Source organism: Furipterus horrens, unplaced genomic scaffold, assembly GCF_987537825.1.
Source record: "Furipterus horrens unplaced genomic scaffold, mFurHor1.1.pri manual_scaffold_10, whole genome shotgun sequence".
Classification (NCBI taxonomy): domain Eukaryota; kingdom Metazoa; phylum Chordata; class Mammalia; order Chiroptera; family Furipteridae; genus Furipterus; species Furipterus horrens.
In genome coordinates, this window is record NW_028327180.1 from 41,406,344 (window position 1) to 41,426,276 (window position 19,933).

The window sequence follows — 19,933 nt, forward strand, 5'->3', positions numbered from 1 at the left end:
TTATAAGCATTGCAGACACGCACAGGTGGACATTGCAAGGCAGGTAGGCCCAAATTAAAGCCAAAGCAAGCACCGCCTACCTGGCCATTGGCAGTAGTGCCCCTAACTCCTAGGCTGCTACCTGCTTCCATGCTTGGGGAAGGGAGGAGGGAGAGAGCAGAAAAAGGAGCGTTGTGTGTGCTTATTTGCAGATGTATCTATACGAGCCCAGGTTTGGCCACCAGAAAGTGGCCCTGGTGCTTTTAACTTCACAGTTGACACTATCATTACACTGCCCAGTGATACCCCCTTCATTCACCCCAAACCACAGGGAAGGACCACCCAGACGGATTCATAGAGGCCTCATTCCAGGGTCTTGCTGGGTACAAACACTTGTGGCCTCATGAGGCCATGATGGGGTGTAAGAGGGAGAAGCACAGTTGGAGAAGTATAGAGAAGCAATTTTCAACCGGTGCGCCGCAAGAATTTTTAAAACGTGCCATACCCGACTAGTTGGGGGCCCTGGCTTCTTTTCCCTTAGATTGTCAAAACCATGACAGCAGCCAACACAACAGGAGCCATCTGGGGTGAGTGAATCAAAATTATACCTATTTTTCTTTTGTCAGATCAGCAAGAATATTTTTGGTGTGCCACAGAATTTTAGTAATTAGTTAACTACTAAAGGAGGGGGCAATGGTTGAAAATTGCTGCTCTATGGGGCTACTTTGTTCTTTGCAATGGGTGCAGAGGTTTCCATTGTGTAGAAGCCACATGAGTTATTATTCGACCCCCTGTGGATGGTTTGCCGTTATAAATATTCCTGGAACACGTCCGAGCTCTAGTCTGCGGCCTCCTCAGACTGAGCAGGGCTGGGAGGTGCACAGGCTTTCGTAGGCCCCCTCTCTGTGTTCCCCGAATGCCTAGCAGAGGACTTCACTTTAGGGCTTGTTTGGGAGTGGGGACAAAAGGAAGAAACAAACCAGAGGAAGGCATGAGATGAGAGCAAGGAGGCAGAGGAAGGGCAGAGCAGAGCTGTGGTCCCAGCTGGGGCTTGAACCCACTCTGCACCGCCTCCCAGCCGCAAGACTGGGCAGCTCACCTGGCCTCAGATTCCCCATATGTTGAATGCGTACAATCGCAGTCTCCGCCTCGTGGCATAGTGAGGAATAAGTGACCAATGTCTATAAATGTACAGGGCTGGGCACACAGTAGGTTCACAGGAAGTAGTGGGTAATAGAATTTCTATTGGTGTTATTTCTATCAGTGTTGCTGTTACTTGTATGAGTAGCTAGAGAGAAGTCCAAAGTCCCTGTTTCTCAGTTAAAGAAGGAGAAGGCCACTGGTCGGGTCACATAATCCATAACCCACACATGGCAAACAGGAACTCGTTCAGAGATGCACCTTGTTCCCTGGCTCCCTGACCTCAGCTTCTCCCACAGCACCCTTCCTTGCCTTGAGGAGGTAACTTGGATGTTCAGAATGGGAACTTCCAGCTTCCCCACAGGGAGCCAGCATTCTGGCACCTGAGAGATGTCAGATTGCCCTAAGAAGGCAAGGATCTGTAGGCACAATTTGACCATTTCTACCCAGGGCAGTCATGCCTCCAGCTGGAGGCATGAAGAAGCATCAGAAAACAGTGAAGCAGGAGCCCCGTGCCTGAGAGGCAAAGCCAGGGACCATGGCTGAGGTCTGGATCCTCCCTCCGGAACTTGATCTCCACTGGCACTGGATCAGGAAGGACTTGAGGAGTGTCTATTCTCAGAAATGAATGTCCTTAACTTTTAACGTTGCCTTTTAACTTTGTTTATCACTCCTTCACATGCAGAAGTTTTCCAATTTAAAATATTTATTAATCTTTTTTTATTGTTTTGGCTCTGGGGTCGTTTTTATATTATTTTAAAATATCTCTAGGTGAGGGCTCTGTTTATTCATTCCTGTGAAAAAGCCACATGAATCAGCAATCTGGACACATGTATCAGCGATTTGGACAGGACTCAGTGGGGCCAGCTTGTCTCTGCTCCATGGAGCTTCAGCTGAGGCAGCGCACCTGGGGGTGGGAAGATCCACTTCTAAGACTCATATGGCTGGTGTCTTGGTGCTAAGTGTTGGCTAGCAGCTCAGCTGGGGCGCTAGACTGAGGACTCTAGTTTCTCTCCATGTGTACCTCTTGAAGGGCTTCTTGGGCTTCCTCATAGTATGGTGGCTGGGTTTTAAGAGTGAGCATCCCAAGGGATCAAGGTTGAAGTATATGGGATTTTTGCAACTTAGCCTCAGAAGTCAAACAGCCTCAGAAGTCACGCTTGGGCTGCACTCAGTGGGTCCAGACAGTCAGGCCAACCGAAGTTCAAAGGGATGGGACATGGATTCCAACCCCTGATGGAGAAGTTGCAAAGTTCTAGAAGAGCAGATGAAATAGGAAATATTGTTGCTACCATTTTTGGAAAATATAATCTTCCAAGTCTGCTCTCTGGCCACAATTTATGTCCCTCCCAAAGGCAAAATACACCCCTTCAAGACCTCCCAAAAGTTTTATCCCGTTACAGGATCAGGCTCAGTATCAACTCTCAGGATGTTATTTCAATCAGGTCCTGGTACAGATAAGACTTCTGAGATACTATGCCTTGGATACAGCTCCTTAAGTGCCTTTCTTCTTGACCTGAAGACTTGTGAACTGAAGGACAAGTTGTCTGCTCTCACATGCAACATACGCCCGGGAGACAGGCACAGGACAATTGATGTGGCCACTCCCCATTCTAAGAAGGAGGGAATGGGAGCGATACAGCAGTCACTGATCCGCAGCAATTCTGAATCCAGCTGGACAAATGTTAGAAAGTGTTGCCAGTTTTCCTGGTTAGGGCCCAGTATGGCTCCCTGGATATGATTCTGAGCCATCCTCCTTTTCCCATCAAAGATAGCCGGGTTGCAGTTGAGTGGTTTTCTCAGCTTGCTTTCTATCCTTAGAAGTTTGGGGACTCAAAGGCCTCACTTTATTTGGTACCGCCTCTGTTCCTTTTAGCCCCAGCTGGCACTGCTTTCACCAGAACAATTCTGTTAAAGCTTTGTGGGTTTTCTGTGAATCTTATTGAGGTTCACACCATTCAAGTCAAAATAACAAATCTCTTCAAGATAAGCCCTTCTCTACCTTGGGCTCCTATTTAGGCAGCCGTGGGACAATATGCCTTTAAGATTCTCAGAAGCCTTATTGCATAATGGAAAGTATCTGTGAGGCATGGCCTTTAGGTCCTTACAGGAGCTTTTTTGTCTCCTTGATAGGCTCTATCAGGTACTGCCTTAGATCCTCCTGGGGTCTTAACAAAGGAACATGCAGTCCCGCCTGGGTTTGCTGGGTTTGATATTTGATGTGAGGCTCTTCCTTCCTTAATTATTTCCTTCCTTTTCTTTTTTCTTTCTTTTTAAAAAAAGATGTTTACTTTTAGAGAGGGGTAGGGAGGGAGAAAGAGAGGGAGAGAAACATTGATGTGGGAGAGAAACATTAATTGGATGCCTCTCACATGCCCCCAACTGGGGACCAGCCTGACACCCAGGCATGTGCCCTGACTGGAATCAAACCAGCAATATTTTGCTTTGCAGGATGACGCTCAACCAACTGAGTCACACTGGTCAGTGCCCTCCCTCCCTCCCTTCCTTCCTTCCTTCTTCCCTCCCTCCCTGCCCCACTTTCTCTCTCTCGCTTTTTCTTTCTGCTGCATCTCTCACCTCTTCTTTTACTAAGTCAAATTTATTGAGGTACAGTTTATACATAGTAAAATTCACCCTTTTTGGAGTATAGTTCCATAAGTTCTAACAAGTGCATATAATCGTGTAACTACCATAGTTTAAGTGTAGAATTTCTATCACCCCCTCAAAGTTCTCTTGTGCCCGTTTGCAGTCTTTTCCATTACCCACTGCAGCCCCTGAAATCTCCTAGCTCTACCTTTTCTAGAATGCCATATAAGAGGAGTTATAGAGTATTATCAGAGAAGGAAAACTCTGACTCCAAAAAACCTCCGCTGCCTTGCGGCATACCTCTTCAGGGGAAAGGCTAAGGGAGTAAACCCCGACAGAAAATCCGGAGCCGGAGTCCCTAAGGTGGTTTGACGTTGTAGTCAACACCGGCAACTCCTGCGGCGCACCTGAACCCAAGCTGTATCGACTCCGTCTTTCCCTTGGACCCTTCAGCTGCGAAGAGAGGGGGGGTCTGCTGCATGGGCAACAGCAGACCCTCCATATTACCCTGCCCAGGCTCTGTAGCTTCAGCGTCATCACAAGATGTCGATTCAACATGGGAGGAGACAGATACCATGTCACTCCCGAGTCGGACTGCACAGCCATTCTCGGCGGTGCAGATAGACTCTTAAGAAGCTACACCATCGTCTCTCGAGACGGACGGCTGCCGATGAGAGTATTATAGTGAGTAGAAGGATTCCATTACATGGATAGTTCATAATTTGTTTCTTCCTTCACCTGTTGGTGGATATTTGGCTATTACAAATAAAACTACTATGGACTTTGGTGTAAAAATCTTTGTATGGATATATGTTTCATATTAGTTTCCTGTAGTTGCTGTAACAAACTACCACCAATGTAGTGGCTTAAAACAACACAAATTTATTATTTTATAGTTCTTGGGGTCAGGAGTCCCCAAATTGTTTTCACTGGGCTAGAATCAAGGTGTCAGCATGTTTGCACTCCTTCTGGAGGCTCTAGGGGAGGTGTCCTTGCCCTGTCCAGCTTCTAGAAGCCACCTGAATTGTTTGGCTCATGGCCCCTTCATCTTTAAAGGCAGCGATGGCCAGTCAAGTTTTCTCATATGGCATCACTTTGACACCCTTTTGCTTCTCTCTGACAGTGACCCTTGTAATTACAGTAGGCCACCCAGATAACCCAGGACAATCTCCCCTTCTCAAGATCTGTAACTTAGTCACACCTGCAAAGTCCCTTTGCCACGTAATGTAACATGTTTACAGGTCCTGGGGATTAGGGCGTGGACCTCTTTGGGGGAGCGTTATTCTCCTTCCCACTGCTTTCTTTTCTCTTGGGTAAACATTGAGGAGGAGAGTGGCTGGATCATAGGGCAGTTGTGTGTTTAACTTCAAAAAAATTGCTTTTAATTGTGTTTTCTTCCATTGTCATTTAGTCCGCATATACCATCCCCATTATCACCACACTGCTGTCCATGCCCATGAGTCCTCTTTCCTCTATGCTTAATCCCTCTACCCCCTCACCTGCCCCTGCCTCGCGCCTTGGCTGTCATCCTGCTCTACATCTATGAGTCTCTCTCTTTTTTCCTTGTTAGTTCTGTTTGTTCACTAGATTCCACATATGAGTGAAATCATATGATATTTGTTTTACCCTTTGCACCAGTGTGTTTAACTTTTTAAGAAACTCACCCTGTTTTCCAATGTGGATGTGCTGTTTTACATTCTGGTCAGCACTGTATGAGAGTTCCAGTTGCTCCACATCCTCGCCGACATTTGGAACGGTCATTATATTAGATTTCAAGGGCAGAAACAAATTGCCACAAACTGAGTGGCTTAACACAACAACAATGTGTCCTCTCCCAGTTCTGGAGGCCGGAAGTCCAAAATTAAGGTGTCAGCAGCGCTGGCTTCTTTGGAAGGCTTTCTGGGAAGATACTCTCTTGACTGTTCCTGTTTCTGGTGGCCCCGGACATTCCTTGGCTTGTAGGTTTATCACTCTGATCTCAGTCTCTCTTCACAGGGTGTTTGCCTCTGTGTGTCTCTGTGTCTTCACATGGCCTTCTTAAGGACACCAGCCATTGGATCTACCCTAATCCGGTATGACCGTGCTTTAACGAATTAATATCTGCAAAGATCTTATTTCCAAATAAGGTCACTTTCTGAGGTTTTAGCAGGCATGAATTTTTGAATGACGCTATTCAACCCAGTGCAGTCGGTCTTCTTCAGTTAGTTACTTTAACAGGTGTGTGGTGGGGTCTCACTGTGGTTTTCATCTGCATTCCCTTAGCAGCCAGGGATGCAGAGCATCTGTTCAGGAGCCTATTTTCCAGCTAGAACTTATTTGGTGAAATGTTTGTTCAAATCTTCTGCCCATTTTACAAATTGAGTTGTTTATTTTCTTAAATACTGAGTTTTGAGAGTTCTTTATATATTGTGGGTACAAGTTCTTTATCAGATATAAGATTCGCAAATATTTTCTCCCAGACTGGAGCTTGTGTTTTCCTTCTCTTAACAATATTATTCAAAAAGCAGACATTTTAAATTTTGACAAAGTGCAATTTACCAAAATATTTTTTATGTGGCTCATGTTTTTGGTGTTATATCTGAGTAATATTTGCTTCACTCAAGGTCACAAAAGTTTCTCTTTCTTCAGGAAGATTTATAGTTTTATATTTTTACATTTAGGTCTAGAAACCATTTTGAGTTAGTTTTTGTATATGGGACAAGGTATAGCATGTCTATTTTCACCATCTCTGTTCAACAGTGTACTAGGGGCCATGACCACTTAGATAAGGCAAGGAAAAGAAATAAAACACATTAAGATTAGAAAAGAAGAAGTAAAATTTGCAGTTGAAATGATCATCTGAGTAGAAAAATCTGATGAATCTATAAAAATGCTACTAGAATTAGTGAGTTCAGCAACATTGCAGGATACAAGATGATTATACAAGAATCAGTTGCATTTCTATATACAGGCAATGAACAACTGGAATTTTAAGAAGCAGTGTCATTTACAGTAGATCAAAAATAAGAAACAGCAATAAACCTGGCAAAAGGTGTGTAAGACTCGTACACTGAAAATTACAAAGCTGAGAAAAATGAAAAACAAAAACCAAAAACAAATAAATGGAGAGGGATCTTGTTCATGGGTCCGAAGACTCAATATTGTTGAGATGTCAGTTCTTCTCAGGTTGAACTATCAGTGCAATTCTGATCAAAAGTCTCGTAGGTTTGTATAGGTATTTGGAAGCCGATTCTAAAATTCACATGGAAATGCAAAGGACCTTAAATACTGAAAACAATGTTGAAAAATAATAACATAGTTGGAGAACTAACGCTACCTGATTTCAAGACATTATAAAACTACAGCATTCAAGACAGTGTGCTATTGGTGTAAAGATAGACAAATAGATCAATGAGACAGAATAGAATCCAGAAATAGATCAAAATATAAATGGACAACTGATTTGCAACAAAGGTAATTCAGTGGAGAACAGATAGACCTTGAGCATTCTAAATTGGGTTGTTTTATAATAAAATTGAATTTGTTTTTAAAATTGAGTTTTGAGAGTTTTTACCTACTTACCCTGGCCACAGATTCTTCATAAGATATGTGTTTTGCAAATATTTGCTTCCAATATGTAGGTTCTTGGCTTTTCATTTTTCTAACAGTGTCTTTGAAAGAGCAGAAGTATTAAATACTGATGAAGTCCAATGTCTCAGTTTTTTTCTTTATGATTTGGTTTTGTGTCCTATATGAGAAATCTTTGCTTAATTCCAGTCTCCAAGATTTTCTTCCAAGTCATCTGAAAGTTTTATAGTTTTAGGTTTTTCAGTTAGAGCTATGATCCATTTCAAGTGAATTTCTGTTTAGAGGATAAGTATGGTTTGAGGTTTTTGGTTTTTGTTTACATATGGATGTCCAATTGTTCTAGCCCTCTTTGTGGAAAAAGACTAGCCTTTCTCCATTGAATTGCCTTTGTGCCTTGGTTGAAAATCACTTAACTTTTACTGAGACCTTTCTCTGTGCCTTGTGTGGTGCTACCCACTTCACAAGCAGGTATCGGTCAGGCTTCTCGGCTGTGTGCAGGAGACGCCCGTTTGAGCTGATGTGAGCAGTTAAGGAATGGATGGGAGGACGTGAAGTAGCCACAGGAGGAGAAGCAGAGGTAGGAAGGGGGAGGAGACAAGGGGAGACTCTACATTTGGAAGCACAACCAAACCCATGCCCCAGAACGAGTCTGGTGAGGGCCCCCTGCTCTAACCCCTGACACGGGCAGCCGGGACCACGGGTCCTGGCACTGTGGACCCTTGCCCTCGCCGCTGCCTTTGGAGGCTGATGTGGCTACCGTTGCTGAGTCACCCAGAAAGGATTCTTCTGCATTTGGTTTCTTCATACCTCAGCTCCTAGTTCAAAGTCTGGAACAAGAGCACCAGATTGGCTGAGCCTGGGTCACATGGCCTATGATAGGCCACCTACGACACCTCAGCTGGAAGGGGGCCGAGCAGAGCAAAAATCTGCCTTCCAACTCCAAAAGAGGGACAGAGGCTCCTTTTCACCCTGCATGACTGATACAGCAAGGAATTCCCAAAAGGTAGAAAGGGACTTCCAATGCTAAATCACAAATGCCTTTCACACGAATTCTTAAAGCAATCCAGTGAAGCAGGGTTACCAGCAGCCCCTCCTAATAGCTGAGGAAACTGAGGACAAACACAGGTAAATAGCCTGTCCTCGGGTCGCACAGCTCCACAGTTCTAAGCAGACTTCTAACCGGGCAGTGTGACAACAGTGCATATAATTTTCCATGACGGTCCCCAGAGCCGCAGCGCAGAGCCCACTCAATTTGAACGCTGCAGTTGGACAACTTGGCAGCCCCAGTCCCTCCCCCAGCCCCGGAAACCTGACAGTTTCTGTCTGTCGACTTCACATTATGAATCAAAACATCTTGAAATTCAAGCGGGAAGTGTGTCATTTGAGGAAGTACCTTACACTCCCAGTCTTTGCCGGGCCGGCTCAGTCTCTGGGGTTGGCGGCTGGAGCCTACTGATAAAAGAACCTGTATAATCATTTCCCCGTTTGTTCTAGGTATCTCTCTCTGTGTGAGAAACTTTCCCAAAACTTAGTGGCTGAACACAGCAACCATAGTATATTGTATTAAATTGCACGCTTCTGTGGGTCAGCAGCATAGGCAGGACTCAGCTGGGTGCATCTCCTGTTCCCCGTGGTGCTGACAGGGCTCACTCAGGAGTGTTCGGCAAGCTGGTGTGTTGGTGCAGGGGGTCCACACTCACGGGCTCCTCCGAGGCCCCCAACTGAAGCTTCAACAGTGGCCTCTTCAGCCTGGTAACCTCAGGCTAGTCAGGCTTCTCACGTGGTAGCTCAGATCTCCAGCTTGCGGGCTCCAGCAAATAGGATGCAAGCTGATGCTGTGTTATGGCCCCATCTCAGAAGTCCCAGTGTCACTCCTCCAGACCCACCGGGGGAAGCAGTCCCTGCCCATCCAGAGCCAAGTGGAAAACACAGAGACACTCCCCCTTCCATTTCAGTGGGGGAAGTAAGAATTTGCGGTCTCGTTTTAAACCACTGATCTCCCTTCTAGAGGGATCTTATCTGCCACTACGCCTGTCCCTCTAAGCAAGAAGAAGAAAGAAGTTTCTCATCTCTGTTGACAAAGAGGAAAACGGAAAGGGGCCTTGCTCAGAGAACACGCTGCTCTGTAACGGGCTTTTTGCCCAGGCAGCGAGGGTAGCCTCAGCACAGGCTGGGGCTGGGAGGGCCCACAGACACCAGCCTGTCACACCGGACATTGTTACAACCGCCTCTCCCCCTGCCACTCCATCTCATTCCCTGACCTTCGGACTTGGAGTCACCCACCCTTCCTCATGGTCTCCCAGCCCTGCCCCTCCCACTCTCTGTCTCAGGACTGAACAAACTCTCTTGCTCAGGGACAATGGAAACCTTTGTCATCTTTTTCTTCCTTGGGTGGGCCACTGTCTGTATGAGAATCCAGATTCCCCTTGCAGCCTGCGCTGGTGATTACCTCTGACCATCTCCTTGCAAGCTCTCTTGGCAGGCTGGGGCCAGTCGGAGCTGCACATTGGGAAGGAGGTTATTACAGTCAACCAGGCCAGGCCGGGCAGAAAACACACGTCCCTTGTGCAGAACACACCAAATTGAAAGGATCGTGGATTAATCAAATCCCTTTCTCTTCTGTTTCTGTCAAACTCAAGAGGGGCTGACCTTATTCATTAGAAACAGCTCTTTCAATAACCCATGGACACGGACAACGGGGTGAGGATTGATTCTGGGAGAAGGGGTGGGCTGGATGGGCGGTAGCAATGAGGAAAAAAGTGGGACAATTGTAATAGAAAAACAATAAAGATAAAATTATAAAAGAAAAGAAAAGAAAAGGTTCTTTCACATCAACCATGGTGCTTCAGAGATAAGGATGACCCCCGATTGTACAGTCACCATGATGTTCCAGTTATTTCACTACAAGGCACCACATTCACTGCCAGCCCCACGGACACAGGGAAGACTTCTCACGCTCCCAGAGAAAACCCCCCTGAGGCTCGGAAAGTTTCCCTGCAGCAGACAAGGGCAAGATTTTCTTTTTCTGAAGTCAGGTTGCACGGAAAACCTCACGATTCTATATAATGCTAACAGAAGAATTTAGCAGGCTTTGCTGCTGTGTGGCCCAGTTAGTTACACTAGCCATTGGCCTCATGTGGCTACTTGAATTAAAAGTGATGAAAATTTGACGTTTGGTTTCTCGGTCCTGCCAGACACTTTCAAATGCTCAACAGCAATGTGGTGGCTAGTGGCTCCTGTACTGGACAGCGCAGATAGCAAATACTCCATCGGTGGAGAAAGGTCTATTGGACAGCGCCGCTTCTTTCAACAAGCTCACAAAAACTTTTATGTCTTATTTGCAAGAACGGGAAAAGAAACTCAGGATGGCTCAATATGATCTATTTATTACCTCTACTTGGGGGGAAACCAACCCTACTTTGTTTCCGTAGTGACACTGTTGGTGTTTCCTGCCCAGCACCCTTTCTCCTTCTTTTGGCAAAAGCACCATAATTCCTCTTTGGGGAGTCACCCCCTCCCACTACTCATGCTTGTCACTCAGTTCTGGTGGGGCTGATCCCACTGCCCAGCTCCAGGGCCCACCCTGCACCCGAGCCTGACCAATCAGAATATTCCTTTCCCTCGGCTATGGTGATTGGTTCCGTCATGTTGGCCCAATAGAAGTAAACTCTTGAACTTTGGGTGGAATTGGTGGGAAGCTGTGTCCTCTTCCTGCAGGAGGTGCCAAGGAGGTAGGAAATAGGACAGGAGCTGCTGGTGGCCATCGTCGCTGCCCCGGAGAGCCTCAGCCTGCGTGAGCCCACTGCAGAAGAAGCAGAGCGGGGAGGCGGGGAAGACAGAGTCCTGGTGCCATTGTAACTCCTTGGGCCCAGCTGTGCTTGTTGACAGGATCGACTGAACTTTCCAATCACATGAAGCTATTATTATTAACACCTTGGTGCTAATGATTCTTGTAAATACTCCTGCTTAGACCAGTTTGAACTGGGTTTCTGTCACTCACAACCATAAAAATGCTGATTATTAGAGTGTCATCCCAGCATGGCAAGGTTGAGTGTTCGATTCCTGGTCAGGGCATGTACAAGAATCAACCAATGAATGCATAACTAAGTGGAACAACAAATCTCTCTCTCTCTCTCTAGCAATGGGGGAAAAATGGGACAACTGTAATTCAAAAACAAAACAAAAAAAATCAATAACTAAAATAAAAAGAAAAGAATGCTGATTAATTTATGTTCTGAGAATGGCAATAGATTTGCAAAGAAATAGGAGGCTATTTTTTCTCTATTGACACATTTCTATTCCCAAACTATTTCATTTGAGAATAGAATTTGAGATGGGCCTCCCTGCTCCCACCTGGCTCATGAGGCTCCCTGACACCCAGCTGATTCCATTTCTTGAGAACTGGGATAAAGTTGAAACAAAGACTGGTTGAGTTTCTGATGGAGTCATGTCATGGGGAACACTAGACTGAAAGACCACGTAGTTTGACTGCTGAGAAGCTGAAACTGCTACGCTCTCACCCTGTCTGAGGCCTGTGTTCTTTTAATAAATCACCTTCAGTTTGAGCTAGTTCAAATGTGCCTGGACCAGGCAATTCTATTTCTAGCTTGTGTCAGTATTTCTTACCTTTCCGGGACTGAATAATATCTCGTTGGATGAATATACCACCTTTTGTTTATTTACCATCAGTTATTGGACATTTGGGTTGTTTCTACCTTTTGACGATTGTAAATAATGTTACAATGAACACTGGCATGCAAGTATCTGTTTAAACCCCTGTTCTAAATTCTTTTGGGTATGTATCTGGAAGTGGAATTACTGGGTCAGGAATTCTTTTTCCTTTTCCATCTCCCTATTTTCAAGTGACAATAGTATTGTTCGCGGAGCCCCGACTATCTGCTGGCACTGCGCTGGGACCTTTAGCTGCACCAGCTCATCAGAGCCTCTGGCAACTTCCTGCTGTTTATGCATTTGCTACCTGCTGTTTGTGCATTTTCTAGGTAGGGTGCCGCCAAATTTTAGTAGTTAAGGTGTGCCATGAGATGAAAAAGTTTGAAAATCACTGGCTTAGATGGATAAAAAGTCTTCCTGGAAGAGGAGGTTAGATTTGGGTCTTTGAGGGATACGTTCATATTTATACTGTTGAGGGGGCTCTCCCCAAAGCCTTTTGCTGTGGTCTGAAGGCTCTTCCCACTTCTTTAATCTTTTCCAGGGGCCTCCATGTGGGCTATTGAGTCAGTCAGTACCCTGACTCAATAGGGGGAGAAATATTTGAGCCAAAGGAATGACTCTCTAATTGTAGAATTTCAATGAAGTCAAACATGGGACAGATTTTTTTCTTTCTTTTCAACACCACTTTATTGAGGGATGACTGACATATAAAACGCTACGCACACTGAGTGTACACATTGCGATGAGTTTGGGGACAAGCACTGTGAAACCATCACCTCCCAAAGTTTCCCCCTGCGGTGGACTAGTGACTCAAGGAAAGCCTGTCTGTCCTCCGGGACACAGTGCGTTCTGTTTCCCGGGTGTTTGGAGAATGCGCGGCTCAGGTTCCCTGAGATCTTTCTCCCGTCTCCCAGCATCAGTCTGAAGCTGCATGCTGTCCTCTAGTGGCCGTCGCCGACTTGGCTTCAGCACCCAGAGCGTTCTGTCTAGACTGTTCCTGAAAAGACCAGGGTGTAAGGGGAGGTTTGAAGTCAAGCTTAAAGTTTGAGCCTTAAGGTGAAGAACATGGGGAGCCGCAGAATCAGTGGATGTTGGCATAACATTCTCCAACTTTTATGGTGTAAATACACCCACCATGGCTGATTTCAAGTCATTAGTATCATCACCCCCTCTGTCTTGTCTCCCTCATTTCTACTTTTCTTGGGAAAAGCACACTAACATTGTCAGACAGCCCAGGCGCCAGCTGAAGCCTTAGGATGGCCCACAGGGCCTCATGTTATTTGCATTTCCCTTCCGGTGGTCCTGGCCCCGCTCCTAGCTCGCCCCCTTCCCCACGCAAGAAAGGGCAGGAGAAAAAGCTCAGGAAAGATGTGGCCTCCACTTGAGTTGACTTTGGGATTAGCTCCATGGAGAAAAACAATGCATAGTAGGCTGGAGTGTGTCTTGATGGCGGAAGGCAGTCACTTTTGACTGAGTGGCCAGGGAAGCCCTCGCTGACCTGCGTGAGTGAAGAGAACGCACCAAGGAAAAATGGGGAGGAAAACTGTGAGTTTCAGGCAGAGGGAACAGCAAGCATAGTTCAGTCAGTACCCTGCATTTTCTAGAAGAGAAATGCATTTATCCAAAGGAATGACTGTCATAGTGGAATTTTGGGCAATGAGGTTAGACATTGGACAGATTTCCTTGTCTACTTTTTTAAGACAACTGTATTGAGGTATGAAGACTGAGCTTGCTGAGTTCAAGGACTAGTGATGAGGTCAGAATGGCCCGAAGTGCAGAGGGCAAGGAGAGAAGCAGTGAGTGAGAATGGGCTATGGTGGAAACTGCCATTTTCTAACCATAACGGGAAGCCAGTGTTTCTGCGTATAGCTGTGTTCTGTGCAAAGGTGCCTGGCTGAGGGGAGAGATGGGGACTGAAAGTCATTCCCACTTCGGGAGTGGAGCTGCATCTGTTGAGGGGACACCTTTTTCTAATTCTCCAGAAGACTGTGTGTGGCTACCATAGGAAGCTATTGCAGGATTTAAAGTAACCATTGTTTTTCTATTGTGGTAGATATCCTGCTCCTGATCAACTCCCTGCTTCCCTTTAAAAACTCCTGCCCTGTCAGGGCTGACACTGCTTTGGTCTCAGCCTGCCTGTTTGCAACGGGCCAGATAAATTTTTAAACTCATGGCCTGTTCTCCTCCGTTAAACCTAACAATACCCCAAAGAACTGAGAACAGGAGCTCAAACAGAAATCTGTACACCAATGTTCAAAGCAGCATTATTCACAATGTTAACATGTCAATGTAGTTAAATTGTGTTAAGCAATGTGTGATAATGGAGTTTTTTGTTTTTTGTTTTTAATTCTCACCCAAGGATATGTTTTCTGATTTGGGAGAGAGAAAAACATTGATCAGTTGCTTCCCAGACATGCTCTGCCTGGGTATTGAACTTGTAACCTTTTGGTGTATAGGACGATGCTCCAACCAACTGAGCCACTCCACCAGAGTGGGAGATGCTTGTTTTTGTAGGTCAGGCTGTGAAGAGGCCCTCAAGCTTGGGGCTTGCTTCTTTGGGGGCAGGTAGTGGAAGCTCACTTGGTATCAGGTGCAATAAAAGGTGGTAAGAGATGGGAGACAGATGTTGGTTGGAAAGAAAAAAAGAACATGTGGGAAGGAGAGAGAGGAAGAGCAAGACCATAGTGGTCCACCAGTGAGACCAGTTTCTCTTCACTGTGGAGAAAGGAGACAATTAAGGGTCTGCCACACTGTCCTCATGAGTGGCAGCAACTCAGCACAAAGGTCCCTGGCATTCCGGTAGCGACTGAGCAACTCTGCCCCCCCCACCCCACCCCACCCCCGTTATATTGGAAAACCCAATGATGCAGGAAAGGTTCTCCTTTGTGAATGACAGACAGCACGACGTGGACTTTCAGCCTGCTCCTCTTCTGGGGTGAGTGTGAGTCAGTGTCCCTGGAACTCTGAAGGCATTTCAGGGGCAGCTCAGCCACAGCCTTGTCCTACAGGGAGCTCTAGAGAATGAGTTGCACCAGGAAGGTGATCTGCTCGGAGGCAGGGGTCCAGGCCGTACCCCTGCCTCTGTCAGTCATGCTTCTAGGCTGGTGAAACACTGGGCGATGGCTGTGCCCATCTGGTGAAGTGGATGGGGGTGGTGCTAAGAGCAGCTACCAGCCCAACCCTCCAGACCTGACAAAGCGGGCAGAACTCATGAGCTGATGATGTAGGGAGCTCCCCAGGAAGAGACACAAACCCACTCCTGCTTTCATCACTTGCCACAGAAATCATTGGCACTTAGGGAAATATGGGGACTGGCTGGGTGACGGGGTGGGTTCTGGCTGGATTCAGAAGCATCTAACAACTTCTCTTCTCGCTGTAGGTTGGCAGCCCTGTTCAACACAGGCGAGTTTTGATAAGAGACAGACCCTGCCTGGAGGCAGTTAGACCTTGGGCGGGTGCCTCCGCCTCTCAGTTTTGTCATCTGATTAATGGGTACTGTGATGACCACACCTAATGGGTTGGTTGTCAGGATTCAGCTCCCTGTGGCATTGTTAAGAGGAGGGCTCCAGAGTCACACCTCCTGGATTTGAATCTTGGGTCCAGTGCTCATTGCCATGGTACCTCCAGTGTTTAAGTAAATTCCAGGGACTTCAATTTCCATGAAAGTGAAGGTAAGAGGAGCTAATCTCACATGGTTTTGATGAGAATAAAAGAAGGTAAGATATAGTCAATGCTGAGAATGGTACTTGGAATATAGTAAGTGCTCAATTAAATTAGCCCCTCCCCATCTCCTCCTGACTCTCCTCCCTCTTCCCTTCCTCCTCCTCTCCCTCCCTTCTCCTCCTCAAATAAATATAAATTATTTGGTTCTTATTGGCTGGGCTGCAGATGAGCCAAAGCTGGTAGCCAGTGAGGGGCCACAGCCAGGATAACGACCAGGTCTCCTCACTCCTTTCCAGCATTAGTTCATTCCATTTTGCTCTTGTCTTGCATTCTGACCTGTGGTGTGACCTGGGGCAGCTTGAACCAATGCTCTTGGGCATGCCTTTCCGCATCTGTAAAATGTAGCCAATAGAGCCCTGGCTGCTGTGGCTCAGTGGATTGAGCATCGGCCTGCAAGCCAAGTGTCGGTTGTTCGATTCCCAGTTAGGGCACATTACTAGGTTGCACGTCAGATCCCCAGTTGGGGGCGCGAGTGAGAGGCAACCACACAGAAAAAAAAAAAAAATGTAGCCAATAGCACATACCAGAAGTAGGTTGACTGACAATTCTGACTTGTCCAAGACTGAGGGTAGGAGTGGGGATGGCAGGAACACGGGATGCTGGACTTTGAGTGCTACAACACCAGGAAAGTCCTGGGAAAACCAGGATGAGTTGGTCACCTTACCTTGAAGTGTTTTAGTGGGGACTATAGAAAATATGTGGTAGGGACCTATGAAATAGTGTTGCAGGAAGACAGATCTCTGGGTAGGGGCATTCTCATGCCCCTCCACCCAGGTGGCATCCCATGACTCAGGAGATGATGAGCAACTCTTGTCTCCGCCTTCAGCTTTAGGCTGTCGAGGCCACTGAGTCGTGGAATCCTGGGTAAAACAGGTTCTGTTGTGTACTCCATCTGCTTCCTTGTTAATGAAGTCTTAAAATGGAGCTGGCCTTGAGGATCAGTGTGTCTGCTTTGCATCAGGAGTTACCCTGGCTGTATTTTACATATTAATGCTACTGTAAGAATTCTTTCACTTGTAAAATTCTCCTGTTGTTGGCTGGAATGTCACACCCCCTGTTCTGGTAGCTTTTGAAATCCTAATAAAAAGAGGATGAGGCTTCCCGCTCTCCGCTGTTGGTCAGAGCGAGCCACAGTCCTCCGTTTGTTACTGGCCAATAATCCTGCCTGCGGGATTTATTTCAGCGTCCGAAATCATATGCAACACTCCATCTGGCACCCGAGCACGGACCAGAAGGTAAAAACCGGGACGGGTAGGACCGAAAAGGAAATCGCACGGGTCTAAGGAAACTTTTCGGAAAAACGCTTCGGAGTAATGGGGAACAATCCTTCAATTAAGGAATATATTAGGCTTTTAAAGTCTTTACTTAGAAGTTCAGGTGTACAAATAAAAGAGAGTGCCTTAACAGATTTATTCTTGCAGGTCAAGAGACACTGTTACTGGTTTACTCCAGAGAGAAGAAATCAGTTAAATTTAAGGGTGTGGAAACAAGTTGGTAAAGCTCTTAGAAGAGCGCATCAGACTGGTCATCCTATACCAGGTGAAACATGGGCGGCCTTTAACCAGGTGGCTGTGGCCTTGCAGCCATTTCAGTCGGACTCTGAGGCAGATTCAGTAAAAGCTTGTGGTAGTCAGCCCTCGCCTCCAGCTTATGACCAGTCGGAGATAATTAGCAATGAAACTCTGGGAGATATGCAGGGTGCCGTCGCGGCCCCCTCTGTTCTGGCAGAGGATACCGGGAACAACGGCCCTGCTCCCGCGCTGACTGCAGCCGCTGCGCCCGGCCCCCCGCTGGCGGCGGCTTCAGTCCCGCTTTCAGATTTTGAATCAGATGAGGCTCCACCCCGGTATCCTCCTTTGTCACCACTTCCAACATTTCCTGGTGAGAATGCCCAGCTGTTGGCTGCCTTTAACAACATGTCTAAGTTGTTTGAGAAGTTTGCTGTTAATCTAGATAATAAGTTTGAAAAACTTGTTAATCATATGGATTCTAAGGAGCCTACTGCTCCTCCTGCTGCATTTCTGGCTCAGGAGGCTCCGCCCTTTGTTCCGACGTTGCCTCCGGCTGCCACTACTGCAGCCTTTGTTCCAAAAAATCCTTCTGATTATACCGATTCCACCTTTTGTTTCGCTAAGCCTCCAAATTTAACAAGGGTTATGCTTCAGGTAGAGGAGGAAACACCTCCCCTGAAAATGTGGACTAATACTTTTTCAGTATTCCCAGTATTAAGAATTCAACAACCTCTGAATAACCAACATCCGCAGGGCCAGGTTATTGTTGCCCATCGCAATGTTGAGTTTCAGTTTTTAAAAATTCTTAAATCCTCTGTTTCTAGTTATGGACCGAATTCTCCTTACGTGTACGGTCTCATTTCCTCGTTTGCTAATGATAATCTTTTAATCCCAGCAGATTGGGATGTTCTTTCTCGGTCCTCCCTGGAGCCCGCGCAATTTTTACAATTTAAATCTTGGCGTAGCAAGGAGGCGAGGCGGGTCAGCCGTGAGAACGCTGCCCTTCAGCCGCCTGGGGCGACATTTGAGCAACTTATGGGTACCAGGGCCTTTTCTGCGGTTATCAATCAAATTCAATTATCTAATCAGACTCTTGCGCAAGTGAAGGATATTTGCCTCTTCGCTTGGCAACAATTACAAAATCCTGGGGAGGTGGCAAAATCTTTCGTAAAAATCCTCCAAGAGGCTAATGAGCCCTATACTGAATTTCTTGCCAGACTCCAAAATGCTATCAAAAAGGCCACTACTGGCATTGAAGCACAGAATATTTTACTCTTAACCCTTGCCTATGAAAATGCTAATGAGGATTGTAAAAGGGCGTTGGCTCCTGTGAAACAAAAGGGTGGAACAGTTGAAGATTATATCAGAGCATGTAGAGAAATTGGATCTCAGACTTATGGTATTAATTTGTTAGCCTCGGTTATGAAAGAAAACTCTCAGAATTCTAAAATTAGGTGTTATAATTGTGGTAAAATTGGGCATACTAGAAAAGATTGCAGGAAAGGAAAAGGAGAAAAGAGGGTAGAAAAATCCTCCCAGCCTCCGGGACTGTGCCGAAGGTGTTACAAAGGAAGGCACTGGACCAATGAATGCCATTCCAAAAAAGATAAACAGGGCAATCCTTTGCCGCCCCTCCCTTCAGCAGGGTCGGGAAACTGGCAGCAGGGCCCAGCTCGGGGCCCATCAAACAGTACGAGCCTAACTACTCAGTTTCTTGTCAGCTCGGGGCAAACCCATCAGCTGATGAATTAAAACCTAAATCTAAATTATTTATCTCAGAATTATACCACTAGACCAGGTCGAGCGCGGCCTTAGATATACCAGCTCCTGCCGCATTTTCTTTGTCTCCCGACAAAGGAATCCAGAGAATTCCTACAGGTGTTTATGGCCCCTGCCGGCTGGCAGTGTTGGCTTGCTAATAGAAAGAAGCAGCCTGACTAGTAAAGGAATTATAGTACATTTAGGAGTAATTGATGCTGATTTTACGGGAGAAATTGAGGTTATGATGACAGCAGAAAAGCCTTGCTCTTTTGAGCAAGGGCAGCGCATTGCCCAATTGTTAATTCTTCCGTACATCCCCGGAAAATCTGTGCCTGCTACACGCACTGGGGGATTTGGAAGTACTGATAAACAAGTTTTTTGGCACACTCTGATTAATGATCAGAGGCCTGAATTAACTGTACAAATTGAGGATGGAACTTCTATTACTGGATTAGCAGATACCGGAGCTGATGTATCCATTATATCTTTGTAACATTGGCCCAAGCATTGGGACACTAATATTATTAAAGCTAGCTTTGTAGGCTTGGGCACCCTTGACAAGATACATCAAAGTACTAAGCCTTATTCTTGCTATGGGCCTGAGGGACAAACTGCAGTTTTGCAGCCTTATATGGCCCCAATATCTGTTACTTTATGGGGAAGAGATTTATTACAGCAATGGGGTGCTACGTTATCAATACCCACAATTTCCCCCGTATCAAAGAATATTATGTTTAATATGGGTTATAATCCTGCTTTTTCACAACCTAAGCTGCCAGAATTTAATACCAGGACAGGACAGAATCGTCGAGGCCTGGGGCATCCTTCCTCTGATGCAAATTTATTTTAAAGGCCACTGTTAGGCGCTTCGCCCTTCCTCTGAAATGGTTAACAAATAAACCGGTGTGGGTGGAACAGTGGCCTCTAACAAATAATAAATTAGAAGCGCTTCATCAATTAATACAGGAACAAATAAATCAGGATCACATCAAACC